Source organism: Eulemur rufifrons, chromosome 7 (assembly GCF_041146395.1).
Source record: "Eulemur rufifrons isolate Redbay chromosome 7, OSU_ERuf_1, whole genome shotgun sequence".
Lineage (NCBI taxonomy): Eukaryota > Metazoa > Chordata > Mammalia > Primates > Lemuridae > Eulemur > Eulemur rufifrons.
In genome coordinates this window covers 229,109,942-229,116,770 of record NC_090989.1, presented here as the reverse complement: position 1 = coordinate 229,116,770, position 6,829 = coordinate 229,109,942, and the positions used below count along the sequence as shown (strand labels likewise).

The window sequence follows — 6,829 nt, the reverse complement described above, 5'->3', positions numbered from 1 at the left end:
CACATGCAAATAAATTGTGATTCTTCTTAGAAACAGGGAAGAATAAATACAAGGTTTACAGGCAACCATCAGTCTCCTCACAAAAATAACCCCCAAAAGTAGAAGACCTGAGATCCAGGAATCATGGAATCTATTACAGAAGAAAAGAAGAGATTTTCCAGATTGACAGTGAAGGGAAGTCCCAGAATGAGAGTTATGCAGAAAGCCTGGAGAGAAACAGGTACAGATTGGGTCAGGAAGATAAAGGACCAATTGCAAAAGTAAAATGGAGCCAACTATCCAATATGTTTTCTCATGCTGACAATAGATATGCAGCTCTGTGAAAATTTGGGACTAACTAATAAAGGTATAATACACCAAGCAAATGAAAACAAAGACATTTATTACCATAGGAAAAATAACAGTTTTATAGGGGGCATTTTGGAAATATAGCAATAGTGGTGGCATAATTTTTTAATCTCTCTGAATCTCCACATAAAAACAGAGCAACTAGATAGTAAGCCAAAAACTCTTAGGCAGCATTTACAACAAAATGAGGTGACAAATTATCCCTATGAGCCCTAAAATACAAGTAGCTATAAAACTCCTAGAAAAAAGATAGGGGAAAGTCTTTGAAATCTTTGGGGTAGGTCAAAATTTCTTAGATAGGACATAAAAAGCATAAACCATAAAAGAAAAAAAATGATACATGGACTTCACCAAAAATTACCATTAAAAAAAGGCAACCGGCTTCCGTTGAGCACGGAGCAAGATGGCAACCTCCAAGACGGTTAGGCTATGGCTTCAATTTGATTACTCTCCGCCAGCCACCCCGCACTGCACGGCCTTCTGGCTTCTGGTCGACTTGAACACATGTCCAGTTGTCACGGATCTCATTAGTCTTATCCGCCAGCGCTTCGGCTTCAGCTCTGGGGCCATCCTAGGCCCCTACCTGGAAGGGGGGTTCTTGCCCCCCGCTGAGAGCGCGCGCCTGGTGAGAGACAACGATTGCGTCAGAGTTAAATTAGAAGAGAGAGGAGTTGCTGAGAATTCTATAGTAGTTAGTAATGGTGACAGTACTCATTTGTCAGCTAGAAAAGCAAAGAAGCGGGCATTTAAGTTAGAGGAGGATGAAGAAATTGAACTAGGTTACAAATATTCAAAGAAGCATTGGAAGAGGAAAGAGAACAATAGCAATAATTGGAAGGCCTTGGATCTGGAGCCAAAAGCTATCACAGATCAGATCGTGAGGAAAAAAAACGAGAGATAAAAACAAAGCAACGTGGTGTAGCGGATGATGGTGACAAAGAAACCAAAAGAAAATCACCAAAGAAAAAGGAGAAATGTGAATATAAAAAAAAGACAAAGAATTCCAAGTCTCCAAAAGCACAGGCAGTAAAAGAGCAGACCATCCAGAGCTGTAGTCCTCCAAAAGGTTCTGCTAGAAACAGCCTTGCTAATGTCAGAAAGAAAGGTGGTGTAGGCGTTTGTTCAAAAGATAGTCCCAGTTCCTCCTCAGAGTCTGAGTCTTCTCATGAATCCACCAGTGATGGTCTCAGCAATGCCACTTTGGAGGTCAGAAATTCCTCAAGGAAAGTATCAGCTGAGTTATCAAAGGAAGGACCCTCTATAAAAAAACCTAGCTGCAAACAAACCGGCTACAAAAGCTGGCTTTAACCGTACCCCCAGCAAGGACAAGACTTCATCATCTTCTAGTTCAGACTCTAGTTCAGAGTCAAATGACCAATGCATGATATCAAAGACCACTCCAGAGCATGCTGCGAGTTTCTTAAAGACCATAGGCCTCTTTGCAGGAAGAGGTTGTCCGGGTCCAGGGTCATCATCACAGTCTTCAAGTGCTGCTGGGTGGAAGCATTCTGACTCAAACGGTGGCAGACAGGCTCCTGGTCCTCCTCTCAACGTGTCTCTCCCCGCTAATTTAGGAAGAGGATGGGGTAGAGGAGAGGACCTTCTCTCTTGGAAGGGAGCTAGGGGTCGGGGCATGCGTGGGAGAGGGTGAGGATGAGGGCAGGCTGTTTCTAGTCTTTTAGATAGAAACACTGAATACCAGAAGCAGCAGCAGTTAAATGAAACACTGACAAACTCATCTACTATTATCCAGAATCCAGTAGAGACACACAAGAAGGACTATACTCTGTTACCTCTGCTGGCAGCTGCCCCTCAAGTTGGAGAAAAGATTGCATTTAAGCTTCTGGAACTAACATCTGATTACTCTCCTGATGTCTCTGACTATAAGGAAGGAAAAATATTAAGCCACAATCCAGAGACCCAGCAAGTAAACATAGAAATTTTTTCATTCTTAACTGCCGCGAAAGAACCTGGGAAATTTGATTTGGTTTATCACAACGAAAATGGAACCGAGGTAGTGGAGTATGCTGTGACGCGGGAGAGGAGGATCACTGTTTTCTGGAGAGAGTTGATTGATCCAAGACTGATTATTGAATCTCCGAGTAAAACATCAAATACAGAACTTGTCTGAGTATGATCTCTCCACCTCTTGGTTTATAAATGTCTAATTTGTGAAAGTGACTATAACCTGAACTTTTTTTTTTTTTTAAAGAGGATTTGAAAGTTGTATGAATTTTTTTGTTATCTTCACTTTACTGCATAGGAAAAAATCTACCTCATCATTTAAAATCACATGGGTGTTGAGTTTATAGACTTTTTTTTTTCCAGGTTTAATTTCAGGTAAAAAAATTTAAAACATGACATTCCCTGCAGGTGTTGTTATATACCAATATGTGTGGCTTCTCCTCTTTTTTAAATTTTTTTGACCATCAAGTAGCAATCGTCAATAGGAGTTTATAATACTAAGCACAAGAATGTGCTGCATATCTTGTCTCAATAAGTAAGTTTTATTAAGTAGCATTTTAAAACATAAAAGCATGTTACTTGACCCAATTTTTTAACATTAGAGTTGTTCCATAAAATGGAACATCTTATAAATTTCAAGTTTTTATACTTGCAATTGTTAAGAGTTAAACAGGAAGTTGGAGTTGTTACAGGCAATGAGTTAAGGAATCCTTTCACATTTTTCCCAACTTTAAAATTAAGGATTCTCAGGGCCCTGTGTAGAGCAGTGAAAATAAGACCTCGTGTGTTTGCCTGGAGAACTGGTGTTCTGCTTGGGTGAGAGGGTTTGCTGTGAGCTTCAGACCAGGGAATGTATCATCTTGCTACGTGGTGCCAGGCACCTGGCTGAGTATGCTGGAGTGAGGATCTTGAACAGAAACTTCCTTTTCTGTTACTATTCGATACAAAGCTAAAACGGCTAAATATATACTGTGAAAATTGCTTTCTTTTAACAAAAGATCATATCCTTCCTTCAGCTTTGCAAATTTTTAAATAAAATCTTATTGAACTAAAAAAAAAAGAAGAAGAAAAGGCAACCCACAGAATGGGAGTATATGTATAATACCTATATATCTGACAAAGTACTTATATCTAAAATATGTAAAAAACTCTTATAACTCAACAATAAGAAAACAATGTTTAAAAAATTGGCAAAATATTTTAACATTTAACAAAAGAAGATATAAAAATGGCCCTGTACCAATAAATAGATTAAAAGAGGTTCAAAATTATTAATTATAAAAATTAAGCCCCAATAAGACTACACATCCATTAGAATGGCCAAAATTAAGAAGTATGAAAATATCAGGTGCTGGTGAAAATATGGAAAATCGCAATTCTCATATACAGGTCATCAAATGCAAAGAGACAATTACTGTGAAAAACTGTGGCAATGTATTAAAAAGTTGAAGGTATACCTACCACGTGACTCGGCTATTCCATTTCTAGGTATTTATCTGAGAGAAATGTTAACATATATTCACACAAAAATTTGTACAGAAATATTTAAAGTGGTTTTATCCACAATAGCCCAGAACTGAAAACAATATAAATGTTATCAACAAGTGAATGGATGAAAAAATATGGTATATCCATACAATAAAATACTACTCAGCAATAACAGAACAAACTACTATACCATGCAACTTGGATGAATCTCAAAATCATTATATTGAGTGAAAGGAGCCAGACACAAGAGAGTAGTTACCATATGATTCCATTTATATAAAATTCTAAAAAGTAAAAATAATCTATATTGACAGAAAGCAGATCAGTATTTGCCTGGGCCAGGGGCAAATGGAGGGATGGACTGCAAGGAGGCAGGAAAAAACTTTTGGGAGTTGATTTAGGCAGTGATTTAAAGGTGTACTGAACTGTCAAAACTCATAGAATGGTACACTTTAAATGGGCTTCGTTTGTTGCATGTGAATTATTCCTCCATGTGACGGTTAATTTTATGTGTCAATTTGATTGGGCCAGAGGGTGTTGGGCAGGAGGTGCTAGTGGAGCTGAAAAGTTCCTATCACCTAGTGGCATCATAGCTGTCATTATACTGTAATTGCAACACATTACTCACATGTTTGTGATGCTGCTGGTATAAACAAACCTACTGTACTGCCAGTTGTATGTACAGCACATATAATTATGTACAGTACATAATACTTGATAATGATCATAAATGACTATGTTACTGGTTTATGTATTTACTGTACTATACTATTATTATTTTAGAGTATACTCCTTCTACTTATAAAAAAGGTTATTCATAACTGAAAAACAGCCTCAGGTCTTTCAGGAGATATTCCAGAAGAAGGCATTGTTATTATAGGAGATGACAGCTCCATGCACATTATTGCTCCTGAAGACCTCCCAGTGGGACAAGATGTGGAGGTGGAAGACAGTGGTATTGATGATACTCACCCTGTGTAGGCCTAGGCTAATGTATGTGTTTGTGTCTTAGTTTTTAATAGGAAAGTTTAAAAAGTAAAAAAATATATATATATTTAAAAATAAAAAAAATTGGAGTAGCTCACAACCTATTACGGTTCTGGGAGCTGCTTGATTTGTGGATTGTTCTTTGCTCAATTAAACTGTTCAATTTATCTTGCATAAAGTTTTTCTTTTAACAGATGGTGTCTGAAGTAGGATTCAAAGGAGAGCTTCCGGCAACCCCTAGGAGCATTGCATGACCATGTTAGTGGTAGATGCACACAACTGTACGGGCAAGTTCTCTCTTAGATTCTGAAACTCCACGATTTGTGTTATGAGCTAGCTCTCCAAGTTGGTTTGAGGAAATTTTTGACTCGAACTGGGTTCAGAAGTCATGACAGGCTGGGCGCGGTGGCTCACACCTGTAATGCCAGCACTCTGGGAGGCTGAAGCGGGAGGATCGCTTGAGCTCTGGGAGGTTGCAGTGAACTAGGTTGAGCCACTGCACTCAAGCCTGGATGACAGAGTGAGACTCTGTCTCAAAAAAAGGAAGTCATGACAGAAGCTGGACTGGGTCCAGGATCGGATTGGATCCACGAATTAACTAGAATGAACTATCCAGTTAGAGGCCTCTGTCTGCCTGGGTCAAAGAGAAACTGGCAGTAAATGGATTACTGAGGAGCAAACTCCAGCTTTTGAAAGGAGGAATTCCTCACAGGGATTTTTGGATTCTATCACCTTTCTTTGTTTTGTATGCTTAGGTAGGGAAAAATCATTGACTAAGTCGATCAAGGGGATCTGGAAGCCAAAGGCAAGATTTAATATAAAAATGGGATCCTTAACTTCCAGAAAACTGAGTACTCCAATTTTCAGCTATGCTGGCCCCTACCATTACATGTGCAGTCAACCCTAGGACTTCCAGGACCCAGATGTATAACAAAATCTGCACATACTTAAGCCCTGCAGTGGGCCCTGTGGGACCCACATATACAAAAAGTTGGCCCTCTGTAGACATGGGTTTTGTATTTCAAGAATAGTGTATATTTGACCTGCTTTTGGTTGAAAAAAGTTTGCATATAAGAGGACGACCCACACAGTTCAAACTCATGTTGTTCAAGGGTCAACTATGTAAGTATTAGGCCTTTACACTTACAAAAATGGCAAGCTCTTATTAAAGATGATTTAAAATTGCAGTGGAATGTTCCAAATGAACAACACAGCACTTTAAGAAGTGCCTTAAGAATGAGGGCTCCTGAATTAGGCAAACCTAGGGATGCCTACTGATGTGCAGAAGCTTTTTTAAAAATTTCAGTATTTGTATTGCCTCTTTTAAAAGACTCTTTACAGGCCAGGCACAGTAACTCATGCCTGGAATCCCAGCACTTTAGGAGGCCCGGGCAGCAGGATCACTTGAAGCCAGGAGTTCAGGCAACATAGCAAAAACCTATTTCTACAAAAAAATAGAAAAATTAGCCTGGTGTGGTGGTGCATGCCTGTAGCCCTAGCTACTTGGGAGGTTGAGCCCAGGAGTTCAAGGCTATTGTAAGCAATAATCACACCACTGTGCACCAGCCTGGGTAACAGAGAAAGAGCCTGTCTCAAAAAAATAAATAATTTTAAAAAGACTCTATACAAAAGGCAAATAAAAAGCTTACACTACTAATCAATAAGAAAAAATTGAAAAAAAGCTTATAGAATAAGGATATAAAGAAATAAAATATTTTATGCAGCTGAACAGTGTGTTTGTGTTTTAAGCTAAGTGTTATCATAAAAGAGACAAAAAGTTAAAAAAATTGAAAAGTCTGTAAAGTAAAAAAGTTACAGTAAGCTAAGGTTAATTTACTATTGAAGGAAGAAAAATATTTTTTAACAAATTTAGCGTAGACTAAATGTACAGTGTTTATAAAGTCTAGAGTACTGCACAGTAATGTCCTAGGCCTTCACATTCACTCACCACTCACCCAGAGTAACTTCCAGTCCTGTAAGTTCCATTCATGATAAGTGCCCTATACAGGTGTAGTAGTTTTTTTCTTGTATATTATATTTT

The 6,829-nt window shown here is 38.4% G+C and overlaps 1 pseudogene; it reads left to right on the top strand.

Annotated features, from left to right (window-relative positions):
- The first annotated feature begins 751 nt into the window (after window positions 1-751).
- Window positions 752-2,504, top strand: LOC138387262 (coilin pseudogene; annotated as a pseudogene).
- Window positions 2,505-6,829: the final 4,325 nt, after the last annotated feature.